The following is a 10,627-nucleotide window of genomic DNA, read 5'->3' as shown; positions in this document are numbered from 1 at the left end:
AACAAACATTGCGACTCCGACCTAAGCGAGACCACAGACCCAGGGCCATGAAGGGTTCTATGTCATCTGCGTGCACTATTGCTGAAATATATCTTCCAAGTTTTGGCATAGGTTGCCACAGTAGCTGGCCTTTTCACTCTAAGATAAAAATAATATCTCCTGCTTTCTGCCTTGGACACATAGAAATATCCAGAGCTGGGGTTTTCTTCTTAAGAACATAAGAATTGCTATATTGGGACAGACCGAAGGTCCATCAACACAGTTTTCAACAGTGGCTAAGCCAGGTCCCAAGTAGAGAACTGCATGGGAACGGGGATCCCGCGGGTTCCCCCTTTGGGTCACGGGGATCCCGTGGGGATGCCCCCTAGGGTCACGGGGATCCCGTGGGGATGCCCCATAGGGTCGTGGGGTTGGATGTACTCACGAGGCTCGTCTTCTCCCTACCTGCCCTGCCGCAGCACACAGCCAATCGGAAGTCTTCCACGATGTCGGCGCTGACATCGGGAAGACTTCCAGTCGGCTGAGTGCTGCGGCAGGGCAAGTAGGGAAAGGCAATGGTGTACTAAGGGGTGGGGTGGGGAGGACGGTCCGCCCTGGGTGCAGCCTTAGTGGGGGGGGGGGTTGCACAGCCGGCCAGGTCCCCTTACCTTTGTGGCGCTTCCCCTGACCGACCGACCGACAACAGGCCCGGTCCGACAAACCTCCCTGCCCTGTAGCCACGAATCTAAATTACCTTCTTACAGCAGCTTCAATACTCCAGTTGCTGTAAGAAGGTAATTTAGATTCGCAGCTACAGGGCAGGGAGGTTTGTCGGACCGGGCCTGTTCTGTTGTTGGGCGGGGAAGCGCCACGAAGGTAAGGGGCAGGGAGAGAGAAAGGGAGGAAAGGTGGAGTGGAGAGGAAAAGACGCTTAAGGGAAATGAGTAAAACAGGGGGGAGAAGGACGCTGACAGGACATGGGGAAGATGGGGGGGGGGAGAAGGATGCTGAAAGGAAATGGGGAAGAGAGAGTGGGGAGAAGACGCTGGCAGGGAAGAAAACAGATGCCAGACTATGGGGGGATCGGAGGGAAGAAGATGGGTGCCAGACCAATTTGGAAGGGGGGAGAAAGGAGAGGCACAGTAACAGAGCAAATGGAAGATGCAGAGAGAAGAGAGATAGTGGATGGAAGGAATTGAATGAGAACATGAGGAAAGCAGAAACCAGGCAACAAAGGTAGGAAAAAAATTCTATTTCTTTCTTTTTTTTTTTGCTTTAGGATAAAGTAGTATATTAGTTGTGTTGATAAAAATTTATAAACATTAGAGGCTCTGGTAGAAATCCATTTACAAAGTATGTATTCTTCCCAATTAATATTTCCAAATTAATAAAGTCTTTTTGCTTATTTGTAAATGGGTTTCTACCAGAGCCTTTAATTCAGTAGCATAATTAAATGAAATAACAATTTCTGAAGTTTATAGGGATGGGCGGGGACGGAAGGGATTCCTCGTGGGGATGGAAGGGATTCCTTGCGGGGACGGGTGGGATTCCTCACGGGGACGGGTGGGACTTTGGCAGGGACAGGTGAGATTTCTGTCCCCGCGCAACTCTAGTCCCAAGTACCTAGCTAGATCCCAAATAATAAAATAGATTTTATGCTGCTTATCGTATCCTTAGCTTAGGAGTCACTTATGGTTTACTTGATTTCCTTTGGTACCAGACCAGTCCAGACAAATGGGTTGTGTCTATCTACCGTAGAATGAAAATTGTTCCCAGTGATTCGTCCCATAAGGATATTGTGCAGCCCTAGATTGTTCAGCATATTCTTAACTACAAGCAGATGGTTGATGGAAGGTGCAGCTCCTACTAGGTGCTTCACAGCCAGCTCCTGACTTAGTTCCAGTCGGGTATCAGTTGAGCAGAGGGTTTCCTTTTGGAAGACTTTTAACTCCTTTTCCTGTTTGAAAGCTTGGCTGGATCCAGGTGACACCTGGATCCCTCCCTCCTCTACAAATTGGTAGTAGTAGTATTTAAGTTAAGTCTGCTCACTAGTAATGCATTGCTTCTATTTTAATTTTTTTGTAGGTATATTTTTCTGGGTGTATATTTTCTCTTCATAATCTTTACTTTCTTTGCTACTTTCCTTTCTATTGTCTGTTGGGAGCACTACAGGCAGTTCCTTCAATGGGAAATTTTTATTTTCTTAGCAGCTAAACAGTTTTTTCAGCTGCACTATTTCTACTTTGTCTTTCTGTGGCATCGGCTCTATTCTGTCAGGTTAGAATCTGGTAGTTTCTCTGAGAAAACTTGACAGACTTGAGTGGTTTCTCCACCTGCTCTGTCACAAGCCATTCTTGGCTTATCCTTGACAATATGCTTTTCTAGATTGTCATGTAATTTGGTGTCTTGTGACATCAGCAAATGACATATTTCAAGGCCACAAGATGTTTTTTCTCATTTTCACCTCTCCTGTTTAGATTCAACAACAGCCAGGGTTTCTCATCATGGCTGGTCAACATATTGTTTAGGTGTCGGCACCCTTCATCTGTTATGGCAGCAGCAGCAGTTGCTGTGCATTAGACAGAGTAAAGAACGGCACATCACCATTCCAGCAGAAATTAAGTATCTGCAACTCCAGCAGGGGTGCCTCTAGTGGTATCTCACAGCCTTGGCAATGGCCTAATGATCACAGCTGCTTCTTTTAAGGCCTGTTCTTCTGTCTGCCTTTCTGATGGTGGACTTCTTGTCCATACAGCATCAGAAATAGTCTGGAGAGTGCAAAAGCAGAGACCTTGTCTCTGTTTAGCTTGGACCAGATAAACTCTGATGTATTTTAGTTGCATCACTTGTTGATAACTAAAATGACAATTTATATAGCACGGTTTCAAGCTACTTCTATCAGATACAAATGTATTTTCAAAATTATGTTTATGTATATCGGCACAAAGATATGGAACAACCTCCCAATAATCATAAGATCTGAACCGAACTACTTTACACTGTGAAAGAAATGAAAGACTTTTCTTTGGCACCATATCCTCTACAGAAAACTGACCCTACAAAACACCTTACAACCTCTATTACACTATGCACACTGTCATTCACCTGACTTTGGACTATGTTATCTCCACCTTCTACCTCATTTAACCATTCCTTAAAAGTACTACTTTATCTTCTTGTATTGTACCTTCCCTCAAACCATTTTCATAATGTGTCTCCTGTAGCTTTGTACTGTTCTAAATTGTAACTTTTAAAATTGTACTGTAAGTCGCCTTGAACCTATTAATGAGACTCATAAATCCCACATTAGAATATATCTGTAAGACACTAATCTATCTCGCTTGTCACAGCTGTCTGGTGGATGTTGCTGTTCTTTCTGTGTGTGAATATCTGGTTCAACTCAGGTTTCCTCTCCCATGTTGCAATATTGTAAGTCCCACCTGCATGGCTCATCAGCTAGTCTCTTCTGGATGTCAAAGCTAGGATGCTACATTCCATGACTAGATGGCGCATTCATTTTGCTAGCCTGGATATCTCTGCCACAATACCCATCTGAGTGGCATGAATATGCTGATGCCCACCTGGTTGGTGCAACTGAATCAACACTTGCCTGGATGGGATAGGAGCACCATCACTTGCCTTCCTAATACAAGTACACCAATGCTCTGTAGGTGCAAATTAAATGTATCAGAGCAGCCCACAGGCTGCTGCTTCTTTTTGGAAATAGTGCAAGGAGGACATGAATGTGTGAAATTCGGGGTGCTAAATATGATTACATTAATCATTTATTTATTTACACTAGTCTTTAAGCCCGTTAGATTAACGGGTGCTAGAACATATGTGTGTGTGTCTGTCTTTTTTTCTCTCTCTCTCCTTAGCCGCTTTCTTTCTTTCTGCCTTTCTTTTTCCTTGGCTGTCCATCACCACCCTTTGCCTGCTCCCCCTGTCCATTTTCCCTTCCTTTTACCTCCACTGTGTCCACCACCACCCCTTCACTGCTCTCCTTATGCAGCAGCAGCCCTTCTCCCTTTGTTTTACCTCCCCCCTGTCCAGCAGCACCTCTTTCCTTCTCCCCCTGTCCAACATTAGTCCTCCGTTCTTTTTTCTTCACCTCCCCTGTCCATCAGCATCTCTTTCCTTCTCCCCCTGTCCAGCAGTAGGCATCCCTTCCTTTTTTATCCTCCCTCCTCCTTCTTATCCCTATGATACTCTTACCTTGCTCTGCCCCTGATCAGAGGTTCCCGACAGCTGCCCAGTTGCACCCAATGGAAAAGTTCCCACTGCCGCATCCCGCACCCCTCCTGACGCGGCTCCCGCTGTCCTTTCTGTCTGTCTCTGTCCTTGGCCCCCTTTGCCTGTCTGTCTTTCTGTGTATCTCCCTGACCCTGTGTCTTTCTTCTTTCCTTTCTGTCTCCCTTCCTCCCTCTGTCTGTCTGTCCAAAGCAGCATTCCATCCCCCTCCCCCCACACCAGTTCCCTGTGCACCTGCCCCTGTGTCTTTCTTATTTTCTTTGTGTTTCCCTTCCTCTCTTTGTCTGTCCAAAGCAGCATTCCATCCCCCTCCATTTCCCTCCCCCCACACCAGTTCCCTGAGCACCTGCCCCTGTGTATTTCTTATTTTCTTTGTGTTTCCCTTCCTCTCTCTGTCTGTCCAAAGCAGCATTCCATCCCCCTCCATTTCCCTCCCCCCACACCAGTTCCCTGAGCACCTGCCCCTGTGTATTTCTTATTTTCTTTGTGTTTCCCTTCCTCTCTCTGTCTGTCTGTCCGTCCAAAGCAGCATTCCCTTCCCCTCCATTTCCCTCCCCCCCCCAGTTCCCTGTGCAGCAGCATTAGCATTTCCTCTACCCGCCCCTGTCCCTTCCCCTTCCCCTTCCCGCGGGCCGGACTACAAAGGTGGTGATTCCAGCAGCGCTTTTATCAGTCTCCACACGCTGCTTCGGGCCCTTCTGCCCTGATTTACTCTGGCACGTTCCTGATGACATCATCAGAGACGCGGCAGAGCAAATCAGGGCAGTAGAAGGGCCCGAAGCCGTGTGTGGAGACTGATGTACACGCTGCTTGAATCGCCATTCGGACCCGCGGGAAGAGAAGGGGGTGGGCGGCAAAGGAGAAACGGAGATCGGCGGCGGCGACAGGAGAAACGGAGAACGTCGTCTGGCTGCGGTCCGGCTTGTGGAGGCGATCGGGTGGTGACGTATTCGCGCGCATGCGCACTCCTTCGGCCACAGACCTACAGCGCACGGAACACGAAAATAGGACTGCGCATGCGCGAGTTAGCCTTTTATTATATAGGATTCCTCTGTGATTGGATCCGAGTCTAAACTCCTGAACAATGTGGACAAGCAATGAGATGACTGTTATAAAAATAAGGGCTCATTATTTACATGCAAGTATAACAACCAAACATGAAAACACGAGCAACTCAAATCACATGCAAACCAAAACAATACAATAAGACACGTTATCAGCTAGTTAGAGAAAATGCATATAGAACCCTAAATTGAACCTGAAGTTAGGGTTGCTAATATTAGCCCTTTTAGCAATAACAGATATGACTTATAATCTGGTGGTGATGTCTTCTGGACAGATGGGCAGAGGGTAGGCAGGAACTCTGGGCAGTCGGCAGATTCAATAGGGCAGGGGCTGGGAGAGAACCTGGATGTTGGCCAATCATGTTGCTTGCTTTCATAGCTAAGGTGTGGCAGCAGCTTGGTTCCCATGGAAACCATATCAATATCCATGCTGTAGTTCCTTTCTGTTTTCTATTGTAGTGGTTCCTGCTTAAGCAGTTCCTTTTTCACATCAATTGTTTGGACCATGGGCAGTCTTTCTACCTCTGGAGCACTTTGTCTAGCCATGGTTCATAGTTTCAGTGGTTGTCTATCCTTCTGTACCCTTAACAGTTGGCTATTCTGCCCCACCAGGACAACTATAACCCATACCATTTCTGTACTTCCTGGATAATTCAGGGGTAATTAAACTCATAGAGTCATGTTAAGTCCTTAGAAAGCTGGACATAGGGTTCAGCAGCAACTTTTCATCTGTTTACTGGGATGAGCCTAGGCACCATTATAATCCTGTCACCATTGCTAATCTCTTAAAGGATGGAAGGTTGGTAGTAAAACCTCTGAAAAATCAAGAGATTTAGGGAAAAGTTATTATAAAGAAACCATTAAAAAATCTCTAGAACACAGCACACTTTTTTTTTATAGCTTTCTTTTTTAAGTATGCAATAATTATCTTGAACAATATATTCAAGATTCTCTGCCCCCTTGAAAATTCTTTGTTCTAACTGAAGTACAATAAAAAAAAATTAATTGTATTTTCATTAGCTCAGGGAAGAGGATGTGACATCTGTTTAGTTAATAGTTTGGCTAAGCTGCTGCATGCCAGCATCTAGGGTTTAATTGGAGATCCTTTGGTAGTTAGACACTGTATGCTTTGATAAGTGTGTACTAGATAAATGCTAGAAATAAGGTGACATCTTGGGTAATGTATCCTTGAATTGAGAGTCAGAGCCAGTACTGAAAGGATGCATCCAGGGCAATTGCCATGAGCCCCCTGTTACAAAAATGGCCTATACCTGTGTGAAGCTGAACGGTTGCATGGGAATTTGGCCAGGTGTTGGGGCTCTCCCAAATTTCTGTCCTGGGCCCCTGTTACTAGAGGAAATTTTGAAGCAGCTTACCTTTTTATGTACATTGAAATCCACTCTCTTATCTTATTGACATAGTAACTTAATAAATGACAGCAGATAAAGACTTGAATGAGTCATCCAGCCTACTCAATAGTTAAAATGCATTATAAATTCATGATTAAATTGGGGTTTTTTTTCTTTGATATTTCTGGGCCATAGACCATACAAGTCTGTCTAGTACTGTCCTTGGGTTCCAACTTCTGGAGTTGCTGTCAAAGCTCAATCCAGCCTATCCAAACCATCTTGTCAGTTGAGAGATACAGACTGTAAAAGTCTGCCCAGCACAATCCTCATGTTCCAAATAACTGGAGTTCCCATCCTAAATTGAATTGCCATATATGGGACACAGACCATTCAAGTCTGCCTAGGACCGACCTTAGTTCTTCAATTTATACCATTCATTTTCTAGTTAGAGATCCCCTACATTCATTCTATGCTTTTTTGAATTTTGTCACCATTTTCATGTCCACCACCTTCCTTGGGAGGGCATTCAATGCACCAACAACCCTCTCCGTTGAAAAGAATTTCCTAACATTACTCTTAATTCTACCACCCTGCAACTTCAATTCACGCCGTCTAGTTTATTCGTTTTCCCTTCTCTGGAAAATGGGATCACTTTCAGCTGACAGATGTTGAATGAGAACTTCAGATGTAGCTTATTCTTAATATTTTAACTTCTGGAGTGACTTAGGAAAAAATATGGCCAACAAAATCAGTAGATTGCAGTACAAAGAATGTGAGATTGGTATAAATATTTGAATGTGAGACTGGTATAAATATTTGAAAGCAAAATTGAAAAGTGTTATCAGTTCACTTTTAGATACCGATAAGAAAAAGAGAGCCTGGATTTTGAAGAAACCAATCCTAGAAGTGATGGGCAAGGATAGAGAAGGTGTTTTTCCAATTTGTCGGGCATAATCACTGAAACAATCAATGAACAGTGAAGAGAGGATTGTGAAATATAGTGTTTGCAGAGAATGGCACAATGATTATTTGAAAGCAAATACTGTATAATAATTTTTTAAAAGCATCCTTATTTACCATGAGTCAATGCAGGGCAACAAGCGATAACATGAAGTGATAAAGCAATTGCTAGAAGTCTGGCAATAGAAGTCAGGCAAACCTGTAGGAGAGAAGGCAGAATTAGAAAGCCCAAGTAGGCTATTACATGAAGTAGCCCAGGTGGCAAGGCTCAAATGTAAGAGAATCTAATCTTGCAGCTATAGTTCGTAGGACAGTGTCATTGCTTTAGTACAGATAAAGCTAAGGGATCAGCATGAACATGAGGACTAGATATTGGGAGGGGGGAAGGAACCACCTCCAGGCGCAGAAAGACAACAACACCAGGAGAAACTGGCAGAGACATAAGGAAACTGAATGAATATGTAAAATAAATATTAATGTCATTTGTAAGATACTGAAAAGTATTAACTGAGCAAAGATTGGGAAGCTGAGACTGAGAAAAACATAACAAGGAACTCAAGAAAGGTTCTTTTTTTTTATAATTCTAATAAAAGATGATTCCAATGTGGGTTACAGTTAAAGCATGACAAGTGTAGAGGTGATCACCTGGTTTGGATTGGTACTTCTCTGGCATCTGCCATGAAGGAACAAAAACAATGAATCTGACTTCTGCAGATGATGATAGTATTGGAGCAAAAGGAACCAGAACCAGTAGATTTCTCTTGTGTTTATTAAACACAAAACTACTGTAAGATAGTAAATTTGGAGGTAGAAGTGCAAAAGTCAAGAAATACAGTAGTAATTGTAGTTCTTGTTAATTGCCTGCAGCAGAGGCTAATACACATCTAAATTCCTCATAGCTAGATCAACTGCTTTCGCCCACTACCTATGAGGAATTTAGGAAGCGCCTAAAAACACACCTGTTCCTGAAATACCTGAACAACTGACCTACTCTTCCCTCTCTCCTCAATAACAGTCCTCCCGACCTCTTACCCTTTTCCTCTCTCCCCTCTTTAGTCCGCATAGAACTCTTGGTTCTGTGATATATACAAATTGTTATTATTATCATATCGTAATTGTCGCTGTACTTTCAAAATTGCACATAGAACTCTTGGTTCTATGATATATATAAATTATTATCGTAATTTTCGCTGTACTTTTTGAATTGCATGGCCTTCTTCTAACAGGCCCACTTGGAAATTTCTTCCAATCTGTATACCTTATACTCTCGCTCAGCAAATTGTATATCTATAATTTTGCTTCGTAAATGTTTCTGCACTCTGTATTTCCTCTGACTATCTGCACATTGTAACTCGCTGAATGTCCAGCTCTCTTGATTGTAAACCGCCTAGAAGTCGCAAGATTGTGGCGGTATAGAAGAATAAAGTTATTATTATTATTATTATTATTGCAGAAGTCAGGCTAGACTGCAGGGACACCTAAATATGGGAAACTTGACAAGTTAAAAAAAATAAAAATAAAATTGAGAACCAAAAAGAAAACAGGAGGTACCCCCCCTCCCTTTTTACCAGTGATTAAAATCCAGCATTTAATCTTGCCAGTCGCCAAAAAATATATGTACCATAAACACAGCAAATCACCTCTCTGAAGATAAATGCACCTCCAGCTACACACGAAAATATTGTAAGAACAGTTATTCTTGCAAATCATACTGGGATACCTACAAACATAATATTAATAGACCACAAACCTATCCTTGACCAAGCTAAGTGATACCAGCCTCATAAACATACATTGTCTATGACAGCTGCTTCTACATGCTTTTTCTGTCTCCAGATATTTTTTTTTTTGCCCTTGTGCTTCATCTTGCTTTCCCTCCCTCCTGCAGCTTATGAACAGCTCAGCCTCTTGTTCTTGCTCACATTCCCTGCTGAGTTTTCTTGATATTCAAATCTTCCTTATTCCCCCCTGCTAGAAATGTGGCAATGACCCCAGGACTAAAGTGAGCCAGGAGCAGACACTGCTTCTGGAGTTTGGAAATGTTGTACCAATGCCAATCATCTTCAGTTCCCATAGTCTTAGCTCCAGCTTACATCTGGCACAGGGTAAACACTGACAGTAGTGGGCAGGAATGAGGGGGGTTTATGTTTATCTCCCTATTCCATGGCTGAGTGCATTTGGGTGCTATGAGTTCCTGAAGCTGAAGGACTGGGGAGGTGTCTGCAGATGTAGCCTGTTTTGGAGCTGGAGGACTTGTGCATTTGTGTGTTGATGCAAGACCATGATAGTGTGTGCATGGGCTTCCCTGCTCTGGTATTGGAAGACCAGGGAGGAGGGCATACAGGTGAGTGTATGACTAGGAAGGGATGCACCACACACAAGTCCCATCTTACAATCCACCCACTTCTCATTCCCTTAGAGCAGGGGTCAAATCCAGTTCTTGTGGTCCACAACCCAATGGAAACGGTGCATTCATTACGGAAATCCTGAAAACCAGGCTGTGTTATGGACCTCAAGGATTTGATTTGAGGACCCCCTGCCCTAGAGGGCAGAGGTTGGGTAAATAGGAGATATAGGATTTATCTGCTGTATCCTGGAAATCATATCCTCTTTCCAAGCATTTTAAATCACTCCAATAACCACAAGCTCATATTAAAGCCACGCAATTGCTGGATCTGCAGAGCAACAAAGAGGCACTAGATCAATTTGGAAAGAGGGAATGGTAAATATATGGTGTGATATACAGGCCTCCATCACAGGTGGAAGAAGTGGACAGAGATTTAATATTCAGAATATATCTAAAAAAGGGGAAGTTTTACTAATAGGTGATTTTAACATGCCCTACTGTGGGGTCTTCTAGAAGTAGGGAGATCATAACATAACATAAAAATGTATTTCTAAACCACAGCTCAGGCAAGCTATGAACACACAATCCGTCAAAGGGCGGAGACTTGGCCTGGCACGCTCCATTCGGAGCAAAGTTCCACGTTTTCCCAGCCCAGAGCATGCGCAGTATTACTCACT

The sequence above is a fragment of the Geotrypetes seraphini genome, chromosome 14 (assembly GCF_902459505.1).
Source record: "Geotrypetes seraphini chromosome 14, aGeoSer1.1, whole genome shotgun sequence".
Classification (NCBI taxonomy): domain Eukaryota; kingdom Metazoa; phylum Chordata; class Amphibia; order Gymnophiona; family Dermophiidae; genus Geotrypetes; species Geotrypetes seraphini.
This window is presented reverse-complemented; position numbering follows the sequence as displayed.